This window comes from Mobula hypostoma, chromosome 1 (genome assembly GCF_963921235.1).
Source record: "Mobula hypostoma chromosome 1, sMobHyp1.1, whole genome shotgun sequence".
Lineage (NCBI taxonomy): Eukaryota > Metazoa > Chordata > Chondrichthyes > Myliobatiformes > Myliobatidae > Mobula > Mobula hypostoma.
The window spans coordinates 71,291,278-71,318,174 of NC_086097.1; the positions used below are offsets into that span (position 1 = coordinate 71,291,278).

At 38.5% G+C, this 26,897-nt stretch overlaps 1 long non-coding RNA gene across 2 annotated transcripts in view; it reads right to left on the reverse strand.

The window, feature by feature from the left end:
• Positions 1–656: 656 nt before the first annotated feature.
• Positions 657–26,897, reverse strand: part of LOC134347938 (uncharacterized) — a 60,164-nt gene continuing 33,923 nt past the window's right edge. For both annotated transcript variants that reach the window (XR_010018303.1, XR_010018304.1), the window contains exons 2-3: positions 9,882–9,919; positions 657–9,534 (exon numbers count right to left, since the gene is read on the reverse strand). This is a non-coding gene — a long non-coding RNA (uncharacterized LOC134347938). The remainder of the gene's footprint in view (positions 9,535–9,881; positions 9,920–26,897) is intronic.

Below are 26,897 nucleotides of genomic sequence, written 5' to 3' on the forward strand. Positions count from 1 at the left end.
TATCCGAAACAGGGGTGGTTCATTCAGCCATGAGTAAACTTAATGCTGCACAATAATTCTAATTCATGTAACATAAACATCCTGGCCTTGAGATTTTAATTTTACAAGCATAAAGCTTTATTTAGATTTTAAATATAGCTGAGATATTAAAACTAAATTAAATGTTTGCCTTTTTTATAAATCTTTTTAAACTTAAATTTTGTAATTTATTTCAATGCACTTGCATTAATAATATGCTGAATATTATAATTATAGTTCCTAATTTAGACTGCCTTGGTGAGAATATTTCAACATAATTGATTGAAGAGCCATTCTGCTGTGTGACCTTGGCCACTGATCCTCGTACAGAGCATGTCATTGGGTGGGACGCCCAATGGCAAGAAGACTGCTCAAAATCCAGTGAAATGTCTGATGGGAGCTTCAAGCACAGTGGATGAAGAGCACAGTTGTTTTACTGCTGACTGTGTGATACAGGCTCTAATGCTTTTCTAACAAGCAGTGCTCAGATGTTTCTTTGGAAAAGAAAATATCCTATTCTATGTTTCTTGGTTTCATAAATTTAATTAGTCAACTGCTTAACTTGAATACTTATTGAAATGTTTATATTAGAAGGGAAAAAGTAAGGGAAACAGCATTGTTATATTTGTGCAGTTAGTTTATTGGTATAACAGTACATTACAAAAGAGCTACGCATCATCTTCAACCAGATTCACGTATATATATCCCTGTACCTTCACATATATAAAACAGGTACAAATCATATTAAGCAAAGAAATATTGCATGTAGGAACTTATGAATTTTGTTTAAGACCTACTGTTATTTTCATTATTTAATATTGATCACTCTATAAAATATTTTATATATCTATATTTGATGTCAATACACTCTGACTAATTAACATTCAAGCAAGCCTAGGTTGATATTCAAATATAAGGCTTAAATCAGTATTAGATTACACCCAACTACATAATTTTTCTCTTATGCTAAACATAAAAATGCAATGTAGCTAACAAAATTTATCTTTAATCTATAATGAGATTTTCTATGAATTGCATCGTAGTGACACCATCCAGTTAGAAGTACAAACCAATACTGAAGTGAGCTCCTTTATCGAACATGTACAAATTTTATTGACCCCAGTGCTGGCAAATGCAGTTAACCTTATTGATTTCGATAAGCACATTAAAATAGCTTAGTGAAGAATGTTTCACCACAAGCCACTATAGTATGACCACTGTGTCAGCTATTCCAGGCTTCAAAACTGAACTCCCAGGCTAGGACTGAATGTATTGATTCATTTAAAAAGCCCATCTTTGATAAATACTACATTATCACTGCAAATCTCTGCAGTCATGTTAGGTGAGCTGGGAGGACAAGTGTAATCAGAGCAAGTAGCATGAAAGCTGATCTCAATTCATTCACCTCCTGAGAGAGTCACAGATGAAAAAAAAAACAGTGTGATACAGCAATCATGGTTGCTGTCTTAGCAGATATACAAGAGAATGTCCAAGCAAAAATCAAGTACATAAATTCATATCAAAAGCAAGATAAAAAGTCAGGAATATTACATTTTTGGTTTACAACATTAGTATTCACAGTAAATATTTTAATGACACCATTAGATTACTGGTTAAGGAATGAAGCTCAGGGATGTTGGATAATTGATTATCAACAAGTCATTCTGAAGTTAGAATGATGTACTTTTGCCCATGTATTTATTGGATTTTTGAATTAAAAGCCTACACAGATAGTGCAAAATCCCCAATAATTTGGCACACTTGGAAACGTGGTAGTGTCAGACCTGCGATATTACACACAACATATATGTTTAAATACCACAACTAAAAATATCCCTCAGTCAACATCATTAAAACAGAATATGATCTTGGTCACATTGATAATTGCAGAAGATTGCTGTGTGCAAATTGGCTGTGGCATTTCCATATAAGACGTTCTGCACTATGAAAATGCCTCATTGGCTATAAAGTACTTGGAAATATCATGAATGGTTCTATACCATTGCAAATCTTACTTACGAAATTTAATCTGGTGGCATTTTTGTTTAAAAATAATTTAAAATTTGATTGAGGAATTTGAAGGTTCGACTTTTAATTGGTTATTTTGTTGTTACAAAATGCACCATGTCAAGTGAATATATACTGCAAGTGTCGACTTACATCTGCACATAAAGCTTAGAGTAAAACATAGTGCTTGTAGAATCTGAGTTTCCTTACCATTTATTGCAATGAAAATGTATTCATTATGTTCTATTGTTAACATTCAAATGGGTAAGAATTTTGCCCTCATTGAATGATATTCTGTCACTGTGGGTTCATTTCCTTCATTTTGTTTTAGCTGGAAGAAGTTACCGGAGCCTCAGAAGCCACACCATCAGGTTCAGGAACAGTTATTACCCTTCAACCATCAGGCTTCCGAAACAAAGGGGATAACTGCACTCAAATGCACTTGCCCCATCATTGAACTCGTCCCACAATCAATGGAGTCACTTTCAAGGACTCTTCATCTCGTCTTCTCGATACTTATTGTTTATTTATTTATTATTGTTGTTTCTTCCTTTTGTATTTGCACTGTTTGGTGTCTTCTGTACTCTAGTTGAATGCCCTAGCTAGGGAATCTTCCATTGATTTTGTTATGATTATTATTCTATGGATATATTGAGTATGCCCACAAGAAAATAAATCTCAGGTTTATATATGGTGACATATATGTACTTTGATAATAAATATACTTTGAACTTTGAACTTGGTATTTATGCATTCACACTTTGCTGTATCAAAATGATCTTTTTTATATAACCTTACTTTATTTTAATTGGATTTCCTTTCTTTTAGTTACTGTTGCTAAGGGTAAGAGGCCAAAAACCTGTTCTAAGGTTTAGCTAAATTGCCTAATAAAGAGCCAAACCCAATCTTACCAAGGATATTTTTTCAGTATTTTTCCTGACAATGGTTTGCAAAAAATGTGCCTTGTAAAAATGAACACATTTCAGTGTTCCCCACCCCCCTCTCCCCCTTCCAAGGCATTTGATAAATCACAGACAAGTACATCAGCCATAAATATGGGAGTATAATTATAATTTTTGTGCAAAAAACTTTTTTTTAGTATTTTGATCTATTAGTATTTGATTAAATTGCCCAAAATATCACAACAGTTTGTAAATGTGTACAATGAACACACCAGTAAAATTAAACAGGAAATGTACAAGAGGAATCGTAATTAGTAGCACGTTGATGGAATCAAACCATTTCTATATGTCCTTTTGCAAGCCTATTTCCACTGGAACTTTTCACTTCACTTGAAAATAACAGACAAAAAGCATGTAGTAAACTGAATAATGCACAATAAATGGTTTGAAACACCTTCATATTGTGTCTGCACTACTTAGGAGTTGTGGGTCATGATTTTTTCCCACTTATAAAGGAACACCTGGAACAAATTGTCACTTGTATGACACCTAATATGTAGCTATTATTGTTTTGTTTAATTCTGTAAAATCTTTGTGTCTCACTCCATAAATTGACATTTTGTCTCTTTTGAGTAGGATCTAGTCTAGTGGGACAAAATGTCCTTAAAATAAGCCATTAAAAGATGACACTCAAATGGTTAGAAGCACTAAGCTAAAACATAGCAGAGAACAGCTGTCCAGAAATGATCAATTGCCAAACCACATGCCTGGCTATTAAATTTTAATGCACCTTTTAAGCAAAGATTTTGCTTATCAGGGAGAAAGATTCTCAGGGAAAATATTGATATTGATTCCATCATTTTAGATGTAACTGATCCTTTAAGTAATTTTTCTTGGTTTCAGTGTCAATTTTTAAGTGTCTGCGTGGACTGAGTAAGTCATTAAAGGGCATGTTCATTTAAAATTCTGAGCCTAATGCGTGAAGTATTTTTTAGTGGAACATCTGTTGCAAGCAAATTCATTCATTCCACTGAAGTAAAAGCAAAGCAATAACTACACCAGGAACTAAATTATGAAAATTAAACCTTTCTTGAAGTGCTTTTAGAAGGCATCTTAATTGATCACTTTGTGGTGGAGTTTAATTCAAATATTGATTACCTTTAACTTGTTAAGCCAATATTGGGCAGGGATCGAGAATAATAGATTTCAAGCAACAAACTGACAACTTAATCTTGCCATACACCTACAGCTTATCTTGAAAGGCTATGTTGTTTACAATTGAATTCCAATATTTATAAAAATATCCAATAAACCTTATCTCATTAAAAAGCAAACTTTAGGAATGGTCATTATAGTCTCGATATTGCTGGCATTTTTGCATTAGTTTCAGTAAATATATATCCAAATAATGGAAATGGAAACTGCAATTTAAAAATGAATTAAATTGCTGCATAATATTCCAAAGAATATAGCGAATTTTAAAGGCTTTCTGCACCAAGGCTCTTTGTAGGCCACAATTATAACTACAATTATTGATATTATTATCATTATGATTATTTGATAATAATTGCACTTATAAGTTCTAAGAAGATGAATATATTGGTGATGCATCACCTGTTGGTTAGATGCTAAATCGATTTCAGTGCAACTTAAAGCGTTACGTTGGGCCAGTCACCATGTTGGTGTATGCAGTTTTAATGCTTGCCAAGAGTACAAAGAGAAAACAGATCATGACATCAGTCCTTATTCAACAACTGGTTTGATATGGTGTTTCCAAACTGGATTTCAATGGAATACTAATCCATTTGTTACCCTCACATGGCTAGATATGGATCCTACAGAAGGAAAGGCCCTTTTCCACTACTTTTGAAAGACAATGTTACTTACAAATTATTTTCTAGCTGATTTTCATGGTGTATTGTTTTGGGTAAAATTGTGTTCTTAAAGAATAGTCATTGCTATGCCAGGAGTTAAAGAAATTTCCATTGCCCTCAAGGCTTTTGCATTACACCGGATGAGGGTACATTTGTATCCACTCCTCTGAGCTCACGGAGAGAATGTGGAGTGGGAAATATAAAGAAGGACAACCTGCATGGGAATGGAAAAGGAGAATTGCTGCTATTACACCTCTGCACGTGGGATCCTACTAGGGGTCCTTCACCAGAATGGCCTTTGTAGGAGCCAATGTCCAGAAGTGTCACAGCAACATCTCTCCTATGTTCAAATAATGCTTAAGACACTTGTGATTCACAAAGAGAGGTTCTCACCAAAATATTTCATATGCACCAACCAAAACATATTATGCAGTATCGTCAAGGAGTGCTTTTTCATTGTCCACTAGAGTAAAGGACATCATTTTCCCTCCAACAGGCTCTCTAGAGCTGCAGCAAATGCCACTGTGCCACCCAATAACACTGCACAGCTACATCGTTTTCCAGGAGCAAGCCTTGCCTTTCCTCGCAAGAGGAGTTAACCAGAATCAGAGTTAACTAGAACGTCCCCAGTTATCAACTGATCGGTATTTTTAACAATAGCAGGCATTGTCTAAAAAGTAAGAATCAGGCTTATAAGCAAAGACTTTGCAATGAGTTGGGACTGGCTTCTGCAAGCAGCAGAACAGAGTTCTTTAGGAGTTCCCTTCAAAGTCAAAGCCAAAGTAAATTCACTGTCTGAGTGCGTATATGTCACCATATGCTACCTTGAGATTTACCTTCTGGTGCTTGCACCAGGAAGTGAGTTTTTGGTGCTAAATGAACAATGCTAAATTTCCAGCATCTGCACATTTTCTCGTGTTTGAAATGCTAAATGTGAATTTGAAGAGTTTTGTTAAACAGAGGTACCTAGCAATTAGTGAGAAAGGTGGATAATGGAGTTAGTCTCACTGATTGACAGAATAGACTTGTGGGGGTAAGTAGTTTCCTCCTGTCCCTGCTGGCACAGTGTGCCAGTGACACTTCTAAATGTGGAACCCTGACTCGGAACGTACCGGAGCCCAACACGAGTCAACGTCCAAAGTGTGCAGCTGATATGTGAGCAACGTACTAATTAAAGAATGGTGGTCACTCAGTGGTCATGCTGCCCTCTGTAGCAACGCATCATCTCATTATTTGTGTTAGTCCTTGTACTTAATGTAAGCGTGCTACTGATGACATGAGCTGGTGAACTTGAATGCCCAAATCTGATGTCTATCTCACGCACACGGGGGTAGAATGGTGAGACTGAAAATTATGCAGCACGGTTGCAGTAAGGTTACTGACTTGCAATGGGAAAGATTTCAACTGGCTTTCCTGGACAATCTCAAGCAGTTCCACATCAAGCTGTTCCACCTTCAGATCATTTGAGTTGGTTGACTGACAGATGAGACCAAGGGTATTGCGGTAATGCTAGCCATGGGATAATGAATATTGAAGTGCTATTGTAGCAGATTTACATATGAGATGACCAGCCCAAGTGTGCCCATTTCTTCCAAATTCTGGATAAAGTTAGTGCTGGGCTTTTCCTAGCTCCTTGTTATTGCACACAGACATTCTGGCAGGCCTGATAATAACTGTGATGGAGAAAGACTACCATACTGGGTCCTTCCACTACTAGATAGGGAGTGGTGGGGCAGTATGAAGAACCCTCTCAATTATTGTAGTAGTGTACACCCCCCCCCCGGAGGCCACTTGAGTTGCAACAGTCTATGGGTTTTAAGGGAAGTAATAAAACACTCTTTAACACATTTATGAATGATAAGTCATTGCATGGTTTAACCCCGTACATAATTTTTATTACAAATGAAGTTTATTTTGATACAGAAAATAACTGTACAGTGATCTTTATTTGTATTGAAATCTGGCAGCTAGCTCTCTCCACTTGCCCTTAATATAAGCCAGTCATGTCTTGTGCTCAACATATGCAAACCCTGCCTTAGTTTTACAACTGCGCTGGTGGCTGGGCACTTCCAATTGAAGGGCATTGTGTCTTCAACCCCACTCTCCTTTGTCTTTTCACATCATAGCACAAATCAGGATTTGTGTTGAAGGTGATACTGGTGATGTCTATCGGGATAACTGTGTTGGGGTGGAGGAAATGAAATTGATGCCTACAGGTATGAGCGAACTGTCGTCTTCAAACTTTAGCTCTGCTGGTGCTGCTTCAATAAAGGACAGTATTATCTCCTCCAAGGGATGAGGTGGGGGGAGGGGAGGGGGGAAGCAGGTGGTGAGGAGAATGCAGACACTTATTTCTCTTCCAGTTCACTGGAGCTGCTTTTAGATTACTTGGGCCCACAAGAGAGCGACAACTGTTCATTCATGTTGTCCATGGTGTGCCAGCAATGAGGTTTATTGATTACCCTTTGAGGTAAATCTGAAATACAGATTTAAGCATTGCAATATTGTAAGCAAGCAATGTGAAGTGGCTGCAGTCAATGGTGGGAGCGGGTGGTGCTTGACTGAAAATGTTCATGAGGCCTCCAGAAGATGTGCAAACATTCAAAAAGAATAAAGCAAACAGGAAGCCTGTGCAACCCCACCTGTTCTCAATCTGCAAATTGCATGCAACATCACATAACCTCTTCACTTCTACATTTTCTGCTGTTCTGGTTTTAAAGTTTTGGTATTGTCTAATGCCGTGGGAGCATTATCATCATGAAAATAAAAATACACCTAACTTCAAGATTCCTTCTCAATAATAACTAGGACAAGGTTTTCAGTACTGAAAAACTGCTACCCTCAGCTCAAAATAAGTTGCCTCCTTTCCACCTCTTTTTCAGAAGGTACAGAGGTCACCTTCTCCCATATTGGGCACTTGCTCAATGTTGGAAGGACCCAGATGATGTGATTCTTGAAAAGGGTGGTTACGGAAGATTTTCCTTTGGAAATCCTCGTTGACTATTCATTATTTGTTTCAAAATGCTTGTTTATTTTCTCCACTAATTGGCATTCAATTAATTTTCTTACTATTTACAATAAGGTAATTGATCTGCAGGCTCAGTTTAAATATAGATGTAGTTACTATTTTTATATGGTAATAAGATCTGTTCTGATATTGATGTTCATATGTTGTTTTTTAATCTCATTTTACCACCTGAGTTGGTAAAAAATGAAGTAGTTATTAAGTCAGTGATAACTTAACTCATGTCTAACACACATTCTTTTCAGCTCAGTCATGGTGTCCAAAGCTTTGAAATTCCTTTCTTGAAACCTTTTGAACCACAATCTTAAAGGTTCCACTTAAAGTCAGCCAATTGTTCAAATTTTCAGACTCTACTTCCCTTGTTTCATCATGTAGTTTGTGATTTCACTTCTTGTTTAATTAGCAATATATGAAGCACTTTGGAACTTTTTTTTGTTACTCAAGTAGTTCATTTTATACATTGTAAGATAAATCAAAAAGTTGATTTATCTTACAATGTATTAGAATGGTCATCTTGAATTCAATTTTACACCTAAGATGACATTTAGCACATTCAAAGCAATTTTGTTTTACAAGGTGAGTTTATGAAAACAGATTATACACACTGCGAAAAAAATGAATTTTCTGAGGCATGTTGTCTGTTTTACCAACATGTCATGAATCAGAATCATGTGCCTCTGATGATCATGAAATATGTGAAGGGCACACCCATTTCACACGTAATATGTATGTACTTAATGCTTGTCTCCAGAATAAAACTGTTGTAATTACCAATGAATGTCACTGTAAGACAATTTTAGATTAATAATAAATTTAGCATAAAATATATACTCAATACAAATGTAACATTTGTAGGGTGGAGGTTGAAGCCTTGCTGTGGCTTGCATGGGGGAGGGGGAGGGGGCTTTGGGGTTCCAACATTTTTCTGTCATTCATTCTTTTGGGGTTCTTCTATATTTCACTGCCTGTGAAGACTAAGAATTTCAGGTTGTATACTGTGTACATTCTCTGATAATAGACAGAACCATTTGAACCATTTCAACATATCTAGTGAAAACATTTGATTTTATCTTTTAAAACTTTCAATTCAAAATGATTGATTTACACTAAATTTAAATTTAAATTAAAGTTAAGTTTAAAGAAATTCAAGTTTCAGAATAAGCTGTTATGAATTAAAATATGTCAAAATGGAAATAAAGCACAATAAATTTATTAAGCCAGTTATGCCTTTATGACTAATTTAAAAAGGTTTAAAATTTGGAGATTGCTATTGTTTATTTCAAGGATCCTTAACAGTCTGTTACATTCACTTGAAGTTCAGATAAGGGTTTATATCAATGAACACTGGTTTTAGCGCATATTTGTCGATCACAATTAAATCACAACTTTTTAGACTGAATTACCAACCTACAACAGTTACTTGATATAAATGCATTACATATTGAGCACATTAAAGGAGGACATTAAATAATTTCCTAGTAAGGAAGACAAAATCAGGAAAGAGTACAGGCTCATATTTCAGTAGAGCAGTAAGTGTGAATACATTTATAATGCAACTTTCTTTGTCTTAAATTTCTTCCAATTGCACTTTGAATGGGTACTTGTTTTCCCATTACTAGCCACTTTAATCCATTTATGTTCTAGTTGTCTCAGTTAAAGATCACTTTATAGTATTGGATGTTCAGTGTCTGAGGTATTTGTTCCAGCCCTGCATGATGAAATAACACAACAGTTTACATATTTCTGAATTTGATCTGAAAACTGATTTAAAAATCCATACAAGCAATCAAATTTCCCTGAAAATATATACACACAAGTCTGCTTTGAGGTGGCTAAAATGAAGTAAATTTAGTTTCAGGAGACAGGAAGAAATCCAAGATTGGGGAACAAGGATCCTGCAGTAAATGGACCCTGGCAGTGCCCAGGACCGAAAAACATCTGTCCCTTGAGATATTTAGAACATTTCAAGAAAAGAAAGGCAACAGAAAAGTAGACTGTGATTTTCTTCCTTGTAGACTACATTAAATATTCAACTAGAGGGAGGGATCAACTTACATTTCTCTTCTTGTTTCTTATGTTTCGTCTGACAGGAGCTGTAAACATACATAGACAAACATGGTTGTAGGCTTGCATTGCTTGCACTGAATGATAGCAGAAGTGTTTCATTTATTGCTTTATATTCATCTCAGGACTGGGCAGTATAATTCTACTTCAGTATTGCTTAGTTATAAAAATACTGAAAGAGGACAATACCTTTTTTTGCAGTTTTTTACATGATGGCATTACCACAGTAAACAACAAGAAAGCAAAGTGCAATTTGTCTTTCATATTTTCATTTTTAATCATCAAAATGATAATATGATGATTATGTCATATTATTATATGACATTAGTCACTAAGCTCATTGAGCATGTATTTAAAATGCCGCAAATATGTTTGAAAGATGTAATGATGAATAAATTATGATTGTTTACACTTAGATCTCGCTGTTCACTTATTCCCACATCAAGGCAAGTGCTCTATTAATGATAGTGTACTTCTTTGATGATCAATTTAATCTCACATTTTCTGCACTTTAAGCTGCCATTTGGTAGGCTCTCTGCAGTGCTGAAATAACAATTTCAGGTTTTTCCAATAAAGGTAATAAAACTCTATAGTCAGGGGGACAGAGAGGTGATTCTGCGGACATGAAAAAGAAACAAGAATGATTGTTTGCCTCCCAGATGGCAGGGTTCGTGATGTTTCTGAGCGTGTCCACAAGATCCTGAAATGGGAAGGCGAGCAGCCAGAGGTCGTGGTACGTATGCAGGAAAAGGGTGAATGTCCTGAAAGCAGAGTACAGGACATTAGGAAGGAAGTTGAGAAGCAGGACATCAAAGGTAGAAAACTCTGGATTGCTGCCTGTGCCACACGACAGTGAGGATAGGAATAGAATGAGATGGAGGATAAATGCATGGCTGCAGGACTGGAGCAGGGGGCAGGGATTCAGATTTTTGGATCAATGCGACTTCTTCTGGAGTAGGTGTGACCTATACAAAAAGGATGAGTTGCACTTGAATTCAAGGGGAACCAATATCCTGGCGGGGTGGTTTGCTAATGCTATTGGGGAGGGTTTAAACTAGATTTGCAGGAGGTTGGGAACCGAAGTGAAGAGGCAGAGTATGGGGAGACAGCTTGTAAGGAGTTTGTGAGGAAGGATAGGCTGACAATAGAGCAAAGATGCACTCAGCTCAATGGTTTGAGATATGTCTATTTTAATGCAAGGAGTATCATAAACAAGGCAGATGAACTTAGAGCGTGGATCAATACGGGCATTGTGACAATGTGGCCATTACAGACACTTGGATGTCTCAGACCAGGAATGGCTGCTGAGTTTGCCAGGCTTTAGATGTTTCAAGAAGAACAGAGAGGGATGCAAATGAGGTGGGAGTGTGGCATTGCTAATTAGGGATAGTATCACAGCTGCAGAAAAGGAGGAAGTCAGGGAGGGATTATCTACTGAGTCAGTGTGGGTGGAAGTCAGAAACAGGAAAGGGGCAATAACTCTACTGTTTTTTTTATAGACCACCCACTCCAGTAGTAACAGGGATATCGAGGAGCAGATAGGGAGGCAGATTCTGTAACAGTGCAATAATACTACGGTTGTTGTGATGGGAGATTTTAACTTTCCTAATATTGATTGGCATCTCCTTAGCACAAGGGGTTTAGATGAGGTAGAGTTTGTTAGGTGTGTTGAGGAAGGTTTCCTGACTCAATATGTAAATCAGCCAACTGGAGCCTGTACTTGTTCTGGTATTGGGAAATGAACCTGGTCAGGTTCGTTTCCGAGGTAGTGACCACAACTCTAGCTCCTTCATCATAGCGCTGGAGAGGGATAGGAGCAGACAATTTGGGAAAACATTTAATTGGGATGGGGGAAATACGATGCTATCAGGCAGGAGCTTCTGAGCATAAAATGGGAGAAGGTGTTCTCAGTGAAATGCTCGGCAGAAATGTGGCAAATGCTTAGGGAACATGTAAATGGAGTTCTGAATACGTATGTTCTATTGAGGCAGGGAAAGGATGGTAGAGTTAAAGAAAATCTAGTTAAGGAGAAAAGGAAAGCTTATGAAAGGTTCAAGAAACTAGGTACTGTTAGAGCTCTAGAAAATTACAAGGTTGCTAGGAAGGAGTTTAAGAATGGAATTAGGAGAGCCAGAAGGGGCCATGAGAAGGTCTTGGTGAGCAGCATCAAGGAAAACTCCAAGGCATTCTACAAGTATGTGAAGAGCAAGAAGATGAGCTGTGTGAGAATAGAACCAATCAGGTGTGATAGTGGAAACGTGTGCATGGAGCCGGAGGAGGTAGTGGAGGTACTTAATGAGTACTTTGCTTCAGTATTCATCAGGGAAAAAAGACCTTGGCAATTGTGGGGCTGACTTACAGTGGACTGAAACACTTAAGCATATAGACATTAAGAAAGTGGATGTGCTGGAGATTTGAAAGGCATTAAGTTAGATAAATCACTGGGACTGGATGAGCTATACCCCAGGCTACTGTGGAAAGTGAGGGAGGAGATTGCTGAGCCTCTTGCGATAATCTTTGCCTCGTCAGTAGGGTCGGGAGTAATACCAGAGGATTGGAGGGTTGCAAATTTTGTTCCCTTGTTCAAGATTGGGAGTAGAGATAACTCAGGAAATTATAGGTCAGTGAATCTGACTTCAGAGGTGGAAACGTTGTTGGAGAAGATCCTGAGAGGCAGGATTTATGAACATTTGGAGAGACATAATCTGATTAGGGATAGTCAGTATGGTTTTGTCAAGGACAGGTTGTGCTTTTACGAGCCTGACTGTATTCTTTGAAGATGTAGCAAAACACGTTGATGAAGGTCAAGCAGTGGATGTAGTGTACATGGATTTCAATAAGGCTTTTGGTAAGGTTCTCCATGCAAGGTTCCCTCAGAAAGTAAGGAGGCATGGGATTCAAGGGCCTTGCTTTGTGGATCCAGAATTGGCTTGCCCACAGAAGGCAAAGGTTGGTTGTAGATGGTTCGTATTCTGTGTGGAGGTCAGTGACCAGTGGTGTTCTGCAGGGATCTGTTCTGGGACTCCCCTCCTTGTGATTTTTATAAATGACCTGGATGAAGTAGAAGGGTGGGTTAGTAAGTTTGCTGATGACACAAAAGTTGGGGGTGTTATGGATAGTCTGGAGGATTAGCAGAGGTTACAATGGGACATTGGTAGGATGCAGAACTGGGCTGAGAAGATGCAGATGGACTTTAAACCAGATAATTGTGAAGTGGTTCATTTTGTTAGGTCCAATTTGAAGACAGAATATAATATAAATGGTTAGACTCTTGGCAGTGTGGAAGATCTGAGAGATCTTGGGGTCCATGTGCATAGGACCCTCAAAGCTGCTGCACAGGTTGACAGTGTTGTTAAGAAGATGTATGGTGTGTTGGCATTTATCAAGCATGGGACTGAGTTCAAGGGCCGTGAGGTAATGTTACAGCTACTGTATATAAGACCTTGGTCAGACCCCACTTGGAGTACTGTGTTCAGTTTTGGTCACATCACCACAGGAAGGATGTGGATACTATAGAGAGAGTGCAGAGTAGATTTATAAGGACGTTATCTGGATTGGAGAGCATGCCTTATGAGAATAGGTTGAGCATACTTGGCCTTTTCTCCTTGGAGCGACAGAGGATGAGAGGTGACCCAATAGAGGTGAATAAGATGATGAGGGACATTGATCATGTGGATAGCCAGAGGTGTTTTTCCCAGGGATGAAATGGCTAACATGAGGGGGCATAGTTTGAAGGTGTTTGAAAATAGGTACCGAAGGGATGTCAGGGGTTAAATTTTTCACACAGAGAGTGGTGGGCGCGTGGAATGCACTGCCGGCGATGGTGGAAGCAGATACAATAGGGTCTTTTAAGAGCCTCTTAAATAGGTACATGGAGCTTAGTAAAATAGAGAGTTATGCGCTAGGGAAATCCTAGGCAGTCTCTAGAGTAGGTTACATGGTCAACACAACATTGTGGGCCGAAGGGCCTGTAATGTGCTGTAAATTTCTATGTTCTATGTTCTATGAAACAACAACCAACGTAAAAGTGTGGTTTCCAGATGTAGTTTCTTTAGTGGCTTAATACCACAAAAAGATTTTTACAGAACAATCTGACAAACCTCTTTGTTTACTGTTAACACGAGTGATCAATAAAGGAATGGATAAAGGTTGTTCCAACACACATAAACAGTCACATTATCAAACAAAGACAGATTTGAATTATATGGTACTTCTCATGAGTTCATTGCTTTTCAAAGCATTCTAGAACCAATAAATACTTTATGAAATGTACTTTGCTAAAATTTTTCATGGCAGCTAATTTGTGCACTGCAAGCCCTCACAGACCTCCGCATGATATTGACTCCATCCATAAGACAGAGTCATCATTTTAATATCTGTATCTGGTGCGAAGAGGTAGCTATGAAAATAATGGGTCCCCTTGGAGACTAAAAGGGTAACCTATATGTGGTGAAAGGTGATGTAGGTGAAGTCCTAAATAAATACTTCTCACCTGTATTTATCAAAGAGAAGGACACGGAAGATAATGAGACCAGGGAGGAGTACATGGATAAACTGAAGAGATAAATGTCATTTATCTCAGGTTGTAATGGAAAGGAAGGGAGGACACAGGTGAGGCTTGACAGAGATATTTCCATCTTTGTAGCCACAGGTGAGGTGCCAGAAGAGTGGAGAATATCTAATGTTTCATCTTTATTTAAGAAGGGCAGCAGTGATGTCTGGTAACTACATGCCATTGAGCATTACATTAGTGTTAGTGATAATACTGTAGAAAGTCCTGAAGGATTTTATGTTTTGAATTTATTTAAATCTTATATCCATCCCACAATGCGAGGGAGTAAAAATCTTTGCATTAAGGCTCCGTCGCAATGTACAGACACCTGCATTTCTAAGTCTAATGGCTTGTAAATAATCATTCCACAGTCAAAGTCAGTTAGATCACATTTTTTCCCCATTCTGACTTTTGATTTAATTGGCAACTGAACCTCTTGACCACGTCTGCATGCGTTTATGCATTGAGTTGCTGCCACACGATTGGCCGATTAGATATTTGCATTAACTAGCAGGCCTGCAAGGTACCTAATAAAGTGGCCATACTGAGTGAACTGGACATGAGTGTAGGAGGTATGATCAGTAAATTTGCAGACTATACGATAGTTGATGTGGATATTGAGGAAGACTATCACAGGACATACTGGAGATCAAATGGGAAGTTGTGAGAAGCATTGGCCGATAGAATTCAAACACAATAAGAATTAGGTGGTGCATTTTTGGAGCCAACAGAGAATGGGACATTACAGTTAATTGCTAAATGCTAAAGAAAGATGATGAACCGAGAAACCTTAAAGCCCAAGTCCGTGGTTCCTAGAAAGTGTTAACATAGGTATGTAACTCCACACAAAATGGAGGAACTCAGCAGGCCAGGCAGTGTCTATGGAAAAGAGTGCAGTCGACGCTTTGGGCTGAGACCCTTCAGCAGGACTGGAGAAAAAAGATGAAAAGTTAATTTAAAAGCTGGGGGGAGGGGAGAGAGAAACACAAGGTGATGGGTGAAACTTGAAGGTGGGATTGGGGGGCGATGAAGTAAAGAGCTTAGAAGTTGAATGGTGAAAGAGGTGCAGGGCTGGAGAAGGGGGAGTCTGATAGGAGAGGACAAAAGGCCATAGAAGAAAGAAAAGGGGGAAGAGCACCAGAGGGAGGTGATGGGCAGGCAAGGAGATAAAGTGAGAGAGGGAAAAGGGGATGGGAAATGGTGAAGTGGGTGAGGGTGGACATTACTCTTTTCCATAGACGCTGCCTGGCCCGCTGAGTTCCTGCAGCGTTTTGTGTGTGTTGCTTGGATTTCCAGCATCCGCAGATTTCCTCTTGTTTGTAACATAGATACGTAAGCAGGAAAAGAGAGCATATGGGATCTTTGCCTTCATAGGCCAGGCGTTGAATACAAAAGTAGGGACATTCTGCTGCACCTTTAACAAACACTGGCCAGGCCATAGTTGCAGTAGCATGCATGGTTCTCATTGTCACACTATTGTTAGGATGTAGTTGTGCTGGAGAGTGTGCAGCAGTGATTTGCTAACATTTTCCCTGGACTGAGGACCTTTTTATTGGGGAAAAAAGGTTGTACATTCTCAGCTTGTTTCCCCTGTAGGGAAGAAGGCTAAGTATTGACCTGACAGAGGCCTATAAAATTATGAACGACGTAGACAGGTAGATTGTCTGAATCTTTTTCACCATTGTAGGATTATCAAAAACAAGAGGGCCTAGCTTTATGGTGAGAGTGAAGAGTGTTAAAGAGGAATTAAAGGTTCCGGTGATGTCATCGTTCAGAATGGCAGCTTAAATCAATAGCTCCTCTGGAAAAACGCATATTTTGCCCCATTAATCCATCAAATATAAGATCTTTTGAAAATATTTGAATTGATAAAGGGGGCAAGAATGGTGAAAAAGAATGGAGATAAAAAAAAATTCACTGTGGAGCCTATGGAAGAGAGAGGTGCAACGAGTGGCTCTCCTGCACGTGCACGTGCGCGTGGCATTGAGGCTGACGCTGGGCCTCGTGCAGGTGAAGCAGCAAATATGATAAGGATTCTGGAATAAATAAGGGAAGTCCAAAAAGATATAAAACAGCAACTCAATGATATAAAGTCAGAGCTCGCCAACGTCAATCAGAAAATAGCCTTGGAAGAGACTCGAATTGAGAAGGTGGAATATCGCATGCAAATCATGGAACAGATACTAAGTAAGATGATAAAAATATTAAATCTACAGGAAAGTAAATTGCTTGACCAGGAGGGAAGATTGCAACAGAAAAATGTCAGGATTTATAATGTTCCTGAAGGAGCGGAGGGATTGTCGATGATAGACTTTGTAGACAAGCTGCTGCAGGAAGCGCTGGAGATGCCCCCAACTATGGAGATTGAAATTGAGAAGGTGCATCGTTCACTCGTCCCACAGCCCTCCAGTGACAGAGAAAGTAAACCGTGCTCAATAGTACTTAGATTCCTTCGATTCAAGAGCAAGGCGGAGATTCTACGAAGGGCCTGGGGTAAGAAGAGGTTATTTTGGAATGGGAAGTTAATATACTTCGATCATGATTACCCCTCGGTGGTCCTACAGAAATGGAAGGAATATTTCGAAGTGAAACAAATATTAGAGGAAGAAAAGATTAAATTCCAAACCCCGTACCCTGCTAAACTGAGGGTATCTTACCAAGAAGGGATGCAACTGCACCAGACGGTAGAGGAGGTGACTACGGACGTGAACAACAGAGGACTGTCCATTAGTGTGGTCAAACCAAGGGAAAGTCTGGCTGAGCAGATATCCCAATCTGCTTGGGAAATAGTAAGAGAACCTAGAAAGCAGAGGACGGGAGCAGGACAAGAGAAGGTTATTAGGGAGAGACTGTGAGTTCTCCGAGGACAGCCCTCACCTCCTCCAGAAGAGCCATAAGGTTTGGCTAACTTTAAAAGTGCTGATAAACTAAATGGAGGCAAAAATAGATGGTGATATACCTATCTCGAGAAATACGTATTATAATGTGGATTTTATATTTCTCAATTTTTAAAAATTCATTTATTCATTCCTTCTTCCCCACCTAAATGAGAATATGTACATGAGAGGAATACACAGGGAAATCATTTCTGTGTAATGGACAGATTTTTATTTTACTTACTTTTATAGGTACAGCAACGGGGGCCCTCAACTCACAGGTAGGAGGGGCTATCCCCCACGGCTAGACTTTTCTTCTAGCTCAACCCAGGGTCATCTAGAGACCCCAGCCCTGGAATCACACCTTCGCTACCTTTTTTTTATTATTCGCATTTCTTGGCTCTTATTTGTTCAGGGAATAGATCAATTAAGTTATATTCTGCAAATTTCAATGATATACTAGCAGATAAATATACATGGATAAGGACAAAGTAAAATTCATTTCTTTTAATGTCAATGGGCTGTTGAATTCAGTCAAGTGCAGTAAAATTCTATCAAAATTGAAAAAAGAACAAGCCCATGTAGTATATTTACAGGAAACTCACTTAAGTGATAATGAGCATGGAAAATTAAAGAGAGTGGGCTTCACTAAGTCGTTATTCTCCTCATATAAATCAGGACATAGAAGAGGAATTGCTATTCTCATCTCAAGCAAGCTAAATTTTGAAAAAGTATTCAAAATGGGAGATAAGGAGGGCAGATATATTCTGGTAAGGGGGAATATAGATGGAAATCCAGTTACTTTATTAAACATATATGCACCCCCAGGAAGTGATATTAGTTTCTTCCAGAAAATTACTAATATTATGGTAACGGAAACAGAAGATCTCTTGATATGTGGGGGAGACTTAAATTTACAATTACAACCAAAGTTAGACTCTTCCAATAGAAAAACTTATGAAACAAAGTCCTTACATAAGAAAGTTAACACTCTTTTTGAGGCTGTTGGTCTAATTGATATATGGAGGGACCTTTTTCCCAACAGAAGGAATTACATTCATTATTCTGCCCCCAATTCCGTATATACAAGAATAGACTATTTCATAACATTTGGAAAAGATAGAGCCAAATAATCACCTGAGGAATTGGGACAATAGATGTAAGTGACCATGCACCTATATATTTATCTGTTGATTTTGACCTACAACCAAAGAATACTACTTGGAAACTAAATTCAAGTCTACTCAATGATCCCTATTTTAAGGAACAAATTAAAAAAGAAATCGGTCTTTGCTTAGAATTCAATGATAATGAAGAGGTTTCACCTCCCATTCTATAGGATACTCTGAAGGCTGTCTTAAGAGGGAAAATTATAGCGATATAGAAAAAAATAAGGAATAAAACATTAGAGGAATTACAAAATAAGCTGAAGGAACTAGAAAAAAACACAAATTGAGTTTGGCACAGGATACACTAGAGGAAATTTAAAAAAATTAGGAATGAAATTAATAGTTTGGCTACACAAGAAATTAGAAAAAATTAATGTTTCTAAAGTAAAGGCACTATGAAAGTGAATCTAAATCTATGAAAATACTAGCCTGGAAACTGAAAAAAAAGATGGCGGAAAGTACAATTCATAGAGTAAGGGATCCAAGAACAAAAGTGATATAAAATAAACTAAGTGAAATTCAAGAAGCTTTTGAAATGTTTTACAAAACTCTATATTCCGAAGTTCCGGGGGAAGCATAACCCAAACTGACACCTTTCTGAATTCTTTAGAGTTACTCACTTTAAGCAAAGAGCAAAATAGAACGATGACTGCTGGCATAACTGAAGCTGGTCTAAAAACTGCAATTAGTAGACTTAAATTAAGCAAGTCACCAAGATCAGATGGATATACAGCAGAGTGGTACAAAGAGTTTAGAAGTGAATTAATTCCTGTTTTACCCCCACACTGAACTGAGCCCTAAGGAAGGCGCAAATGCCACCCAGCTGGAAGGAGGCGATAATCTCAGCTGTACTGAAAGAAGGCAAGGATAAAATGGAATGTGGGTCATTTAGACCAATATCTGTTCTTAATGTGGATTATAGAATATTTACCTTCATCATGGCCAAATGATTAGAAGAGTTTCTACCCACACTGATACATAATGATCAGACAGGTTTTATACGACAACGCCAAACACAAGACAATATACGAAGGACACTTAACATTATGGATCATATAAAAAAAATGAAATTGAAGCAATAGTGATAAGCGTGGACGCTGAAAAGGCATTTGATTTGGTTAATTGGAATTTTCTTTACAGAGTTTTACATAGATTTGGTCTACATGACACAATTATTAAAACTATACAGGCACTATATGGCAATCCTACTGCCAGGATTAAAATCAATGGATATTTATCTAATAGTTTTACCCTAGAAAGGGACACAAGACAAGGTTGTGCATGGTCACCGTACTCTTTGCATTATATCTGGAACCATTAGCTCAGTACATCAGACAAAATGAAGATATCAGGGGAATTACTATTAAAGGGACAGAGCATAAGTTGGCCTGTTACGCGGATGACATTTTGATTTATCTCGGGCAACCAATATACTCTTTACCTAAATTGATGCAATCCTTTGAACAAAATGACCAATTATCAAGATACAAGATCAACATAGGTAAAACCCAACTACTTTTATATAGCTATAGCCCACCAAGAGAAATTGAAAGTAGATATCCTTGGGCATAGCAAACAGAGTCCATCAAATATCAATTATCAGCCTATATATAAAAAAATTAAGGAAGATATAACAAGATGTAACCTAATTCCTTTTCTTGGTCTTAGTTGAAGGATTGAATCTATTAAAATGAATGTACTGCCCAGACTACTATATCTCTTTCAGACCTTACCAGTAGGGATTAACCAAAATCAATTCAATGAATAGAACAACATGCTATCAAGATATATATGGCAAGGTAAAAGGCCTAGGGTTCATCTCAAAACTTTGCAATTAGCCAAGGAAAAGGGGGGATGGGGCCTACCTTCTCTTAGAGATTATTACTTTGCAACACAATTGAGAGCTGTGATATGCTGGTATGCTGGTGCAACTCATCATGTGATGCACAATGGAAAAACATTGAGGAGAGGATATTTTCCATCCCCATACAGGCAATTTTGGCTGATAACAACCTACAAAGTTACATAAATAATATTGACAACCTGTGGATGAAATGGACTCTTAAAATATGGAAGACTATTATAAAAGAATATAAACTAGAGAGAGACATTGCAGTTCTTAAATGGTGTGCATAAGACACGGATTTTACGTTGAATAAACTGGATGCTAGATTTAAGGACTGGACAGCTAAAGGAACAACAGCTATTCGCAATATAATGAAAGAAGGAACACTGTTCAGTTTTGAAATGCTCAAAGAGAAACACTTATTAGAAAAACAAGACTTTTACTGGTATTTACAGATGCGACAGTATGTTAATAGGACGGTTAAAAATGTAATCAAGGCAAGTACATGTCTGATAGAGCTACTTAGAAAAGCATATAATTCAGACAACGGTAGTAGAATAATTTCAAGCGTGTATAAGGGTTTGTCAAAACACATTCGACTTTATACATTAAAACAAAATGGGAGAAGGAAGGAGGGATAATAATATCTGAGGAAGACTGGACAATAATATGGAGGTATCAATGGAAGTGTACCAGTTCACAGAAATGGAGGGAGTTCAGGTGGAAAAACTTGATAAGATATTTTCTTACACCCTCTCAGAAATCCCATTATGATAGTACCCCCCCACTTGATGGAGAAATGGCGGAAATCAAAATGCAAACCATTATCATATTTTCTGGGAATGCCCTGTTATCAAAGACTATTGGAGTGGGATACATAATGCCCTACAAGACATCTTTAAATGTGAAATACCCATAGAGAGTAAGACCATATATTTTGGGTATATACCTCAAGAATGGTTGAAAAGAGATAAATATTTAATGAATGTACTGCTGATGGCTGGTAAAAAGGCCCTTACCAGGAAATGGTTATCACAGGAGAGCCCAACTTTAAATGTATGGATGGAAATTACAATGGAAATTTACAAAATGGAGAAGATAGCAGCATCTGTTAATCATAAGTTGGAACAGTTTTATTTATACTGGAAAATATGGTTGAACTACATAACACCTCATAGGCCTGATTTTATTCTCACAAGTCAATGGATATGTTGTAAAGAAAAATCACTCCCTACTCTGTACATAGTTTTCTTCTTTCAATTGTTCTTTCTTTCCTCTCCTTTCTATAAGTGTATACCTCAGATAAATATTATGTGGAGATTTGTGACAAATATGATTATATGATATATATGTACAGTATCTGAAATACATCTTATGAAAATGTTTGTTTGATGATAAAATACAATAAAAAATAAATTACAAAGAAAATTAAAGAGGAATTAAGGGGAAAATGGTTATGGCTCATATCTCTAATGCACTGCCAGAGTAGGTGGTGGAATTAGATACAGAATTAGTTTAAAAGGCACTTAGACGGACACTTAAATAGGTAAACATAGAGGGATATAGGCCTAATGTGGGAAAATAGGGCAAGAATTTGGGGGAAAAAGGTTGACATAGATCAGCGGTCCCCAATGACCGGGCCGCAAAGCATGTGCTACTGGGCCATGAGGAAACAATATGATTTGGCGATATGAGTCAACTGCATCTTTCCTCATTCCCTGTCACGCCCACTGTTGGAACTTGAACGTATGCGCAGTCATTACCCGCGCGTCATCCGTGTCAGGGCGGGAAGAAGCTCAACTCCTCGAGCTGGCAAATGACAACGAGCTGAAAAGTATGTTTGACATAACATCTCTGCCGGCATTCTGGGTCAAAGTCAAGGCTAAATACCCTGAGATAGCCACGAAAGCACTGAAAACGTTGCTTCCATTTCCAACATTTTTCTGCGAAGTGGGGTTTTCTGCTATGAATACAACGAAAACGAAATTGCGGAATAGACTGGACATAAGCAACCCCCTTCGAGTATTGCTGTCTCCCATCACCCCTCAATAGGACTGTGTTGTTGCAGGAAAACAAGCCCAGGGTTCCCACTGATTCAGCGATATTGAGGAATTGCAATGATTTTATATGTCATACGGGGAAAATATCTGCTGTGTGTTTAATATCCAAACGTTACTTAAAATGTTATGATGCTATTGACTTACTTGTATAACCATATAACAATTACAGCACGGAAACAGGCCATCTTTGCCCTTCTAGTCCATGCCGAACACTACTCTCACCTAGTCCCACCGACCTGCACTCAGCCCATAACACTCCATTCCTTTCCTGTCGATATACCTATCCAATTTTTCTTTTAGTGATAATATCGATCCTGCCTCTACCACTTCTACTGGAAGTTCGTTCAACACTTACTTCAAGCTCCCCTGATAATTGACTTATCACTATATTCCTGCGAGGAAAATATGCGTAGTGTGTTTAATATTAAATTCATTAGATAAACCCTTTTAGAAATGAAATTGAGTGTATTAGCCATTTATCACCTATATTCCGGTCGTGATTAACACTTCCCTCCACCTCCCCCCCGGACAGAATCGCCAAAAATGATATGCAGGGAGAAAAAAATCGGCAGGTACACACATGCGCACTGGCGCCCACGTAAGGCTTCATGGTCATTGTAGTCTTTTTGGGTATACACAACGTATTTGACTGCTACTCTTGTCCGTTGGCAACCCTACTCATCCACACCCCACCCCACCCCCCCCCACCCCCCGGTCGGCCGGTCCGCAGTGCAAAAAAGGTTGGGGACCCCTGACATAGATGAGCTGGGCTGAAGGGTCTGTTTCTAAGCTGGACAACTCTATAATTCTCTGTACTTAAAGATTCTTCTTTTATGCTACACAATAGAAAAATCTTGCAGAATTTAAAAATAATAATATTTCTTGTCTCTTTTCTCTTTTACTCTAATTCCAGTTATTCTTTACTGCCATTTCTATTTCTGTACCTACCTGTTAAGATGTTGTTCACTCAATCTAATCTATCTGTTATTTGAGCTCTTTCTCCATTTTCCTCTCAATGCGTTCATTGCATGTTAAAGAGGCTAGAAAAATAGTCACTCTTTTATTCAATATTATGCAATTTAGACCTAATTTTCCCTCCAATCAGAAAGGTGGATGACAATTTCATTTTCTGTCTCTCTGGGAGTTCAACCAAGCACTTCTGGGACACTCAGCTTTGTGCAGCTGGCATGGCTTCTATGCCAATACATTTAGGAAGATATCATCTGCTCTGTAAAGTGTCTTCTGGAGTATTATGGGGGAAACTAGACTTAATTGTCTCAGTAATGGCCATCGTTGGTCACTCCCAGAAGAACCATGTTTGAAGATATAATGCAACTTGAGACCGTCCAACACTGCAACGATTCTCCTTGCTGACACTGATCACAACAATCACCAAGATCCAGGCCTTGATTCCCATTGTGGATTTGATGCTTCTCTGATGTCCTGGTTCAAATTTATGATTCTCCCAACACTACAAATCCTGGTCTTTTCCAAATCTCCAAGACCCTTCCATTTCTCCAAGACTCCTCCAATTCTACAAATCACCCAAACTCCTGATCCATCCAAGAATTCCCAGTTTGCCCTGACCCCAGGTTCCAAACCTCCTAGAGCCACCACACATCCTGAACACATTCCCTTGTCCTTCCTAAAGAATTTCTTCATGTGCCCAGCCACAGATCTTCTTCTGTGAACTCACCTATAGGTCCTAATCACTATACTGCATCTGCTAGACCATCATACTTCAACTGCCAAACTCTATCCCCAAGCCTGACTTTGGTCTGAGTACCACATCTTCAATTATTGTGCAAGAACTTTGGAGTGGGGTGTCATGATCAACATGACTGTTAATGGCTCCAGTGTTATCAATGGGCAAAGCCAATTTCTTGATCAATTTAAAGGCTTTAAAGTGCACAATCATATTTAAATGGCTATATTGCAAAATGCTTCACATATGCAAAACTTCAGTTTCTCAAGGAACCTTGAAACGTAAATGAATTTATAAGAGTGAGTACAGCACTTATGTATAAATTGATTTAATTCCTAATTGAATTAAATTCACAAGTACCTTGTTATTGCAGAGTAGATAAAAATGACTTACTGAAATATTCTCATGTATACCTCATAGTTTTGAATTTCAAGAAAGGAAATTTGAAATTATGATGTTTAATTGATAGCTTTTTTATATGATTGGCAAACGTGCCTGTTCCACACCTTCCCCATATTTATTAGATCTTCTTCACAGGATTAAGTTAATTTAGTTCTGTTTATTGCAGTGAGTTGCAGCTGACTAAAGATACAGATTTATTGCTGTTATAGCTTTTATACAAGGCAAATTTTGCAAAAATTTATTAATCAGAAGCTGCATGCTACACTTGCACAATAAAACGGCCTTACATCAATCTGAGGTGCCAAAATACAATTCCAATCGTATTTGTATTATCTATTTCTGACTGTTTTTATTTTTAGGTACTACTCTCTAATGGATAAATGCTTATCCATACAATAAACACAAAATGCTAGAGGATCTTGGCAAATCAGGCAGCATCTATGGAGGGGAATAAACAGATAAGTCGGGCCAAGACCCTTTATCAGGACAGGAAAGGAATGGAGCAGAAGCCAGAATAAGAAGGTGAGGAAGAGGGATGGGGTACAAGCTGACAGGCGATAGGTGAGACTGGTGAAGGGGAATGAAGTAAGAAGCTGGAAGGCAATAGGTAGAAGAGATAAAGGGCTAAAGGAGAAGGAATCTGGTAGGAGAGGACAGTGGCCAATGGAAGGAAGGGAAGGAGGAAGGGCACCAGAGGGAGATCATAGACAGGTGAGGAGAAGAGGAATAAGAGGGGAACCAGAATGGTAAAAAGAGAGAAATGCGGGAGGGGGGGATGGAGAGAAGAGAAGTTACTGGAAATTAGAATATCAGGTGATGCGCCTCCAACTTGATTATGGCCTCATCACGACAGTAGACGGTGGGCCATGGAAACCTAGACCTCTATACCTCCGTCTTCAACTGGATCCTTGACTTTCTCATCAGGAGACCACAGTGAGTGTGGATTGCATGCTTAGCCTACTGATCAACTCTCTCTACATCCATGACTGTGAGGCTAGGCAAAGCTTAAGTGCCATCTATCAATTTGCCAATGGCACAATTGTTGTTGGTGAAATCTCAGATGGTAACAAGAAGGTGTACAGGAGTGAGATAGATCAGCTGGTTGAGTTGTCTTGTAACAACAACCTTGTCTCAACATCAGTAAGACCAAGGAATTGACTGTGGACTTCAGGAAGGGTAAATTGAGGGATCAGCACAGTGGAATGAGTGTCAACATCTCTGAAAACTATTCCGGGCCGAACATACTGATGTAATTGCAAAGAAGGCACATCAGTTGCTATATTTCATTTCACCAAAGACTAGCAAATTTCTACAGAGGTATTATGGAGATCTGGTATGGAGGGATCACTGCCTGGATCGGAAAAAGGTTGGAAACTCAGCCAGCTCCATCATGGGCACTATCCTTCCCAGTATCGAGGACATCTCCAAAAGGTGATGCTCAAAAATGCGGCATCCGTCATTAAGGACCCCCATCACCCAGAACATGCCCTCTTCTCATTACTACTATCAGGAGGATGTACAGGTGCCCGAAGACACACACTCAATGTTTCAGGAACAGCTTCTTCCCCACCTCATTAGATTTTTGAATGGACAATAAGCCAATGAATCCATGAATCCTAACTGATAATTCTTTTGTGCAGTGGATGCTTTTTTGTTTTCATGTACAGTATACCCAATAAAGTGGCCACTGAGTGCATGCGTGAATGTAGGAGGTATCATCAGTTAGTTTATACGTATGTATAATATATAATATATTTATTTACACACCCACATGCTCACACACATACAGCATATATATACTTACTGTTATTGTCTTTTTGTGGAATTATGGTGAGATGTTCAATTTCATTTATTGTTACATTTTAGATTGGGTTATACAGTTGTTCGTTTGTATGTTTGTGGGTCACCTTGACTGTAATTGGGATGGGTAATAGTCACCACCCCCGTCTGTATGTGGGTTGGTTCTCATGGAATGAAGTTGCTCTGTCTGCTATTGTGCTTGTCACAGTCAAACTAACAGTTGAGATAAATGAGCTCTTCTCATTTGTCATCGTGGACCGAATGCTCACCCCTATATATATATAAAAAATAAAAACTTTAATGTACTGCTGCCACCAAACAATAAATGTCACAGCATATGTTGGCAATATTTAGCCTCTTCCTGATTCTGATTCTGATGTTGAAATGGGAATGGGAAGTCAAATTGAAATGGGTGGCAACAGGGAGATCATGAGTTTTCAATGGATGGAGCAAAGCTGCTTGACAAAGCAGTCCCTCAGTCTACGCCGGGTCTCAGCGAAGTAGAGGAGGCCACACTGGGAGCATCAGATACAATAGATATCCCTGACAGATTGGCAGGGGAGGTGTTGCCTTACCTGGAAGGGGGGTTTGGGGCCC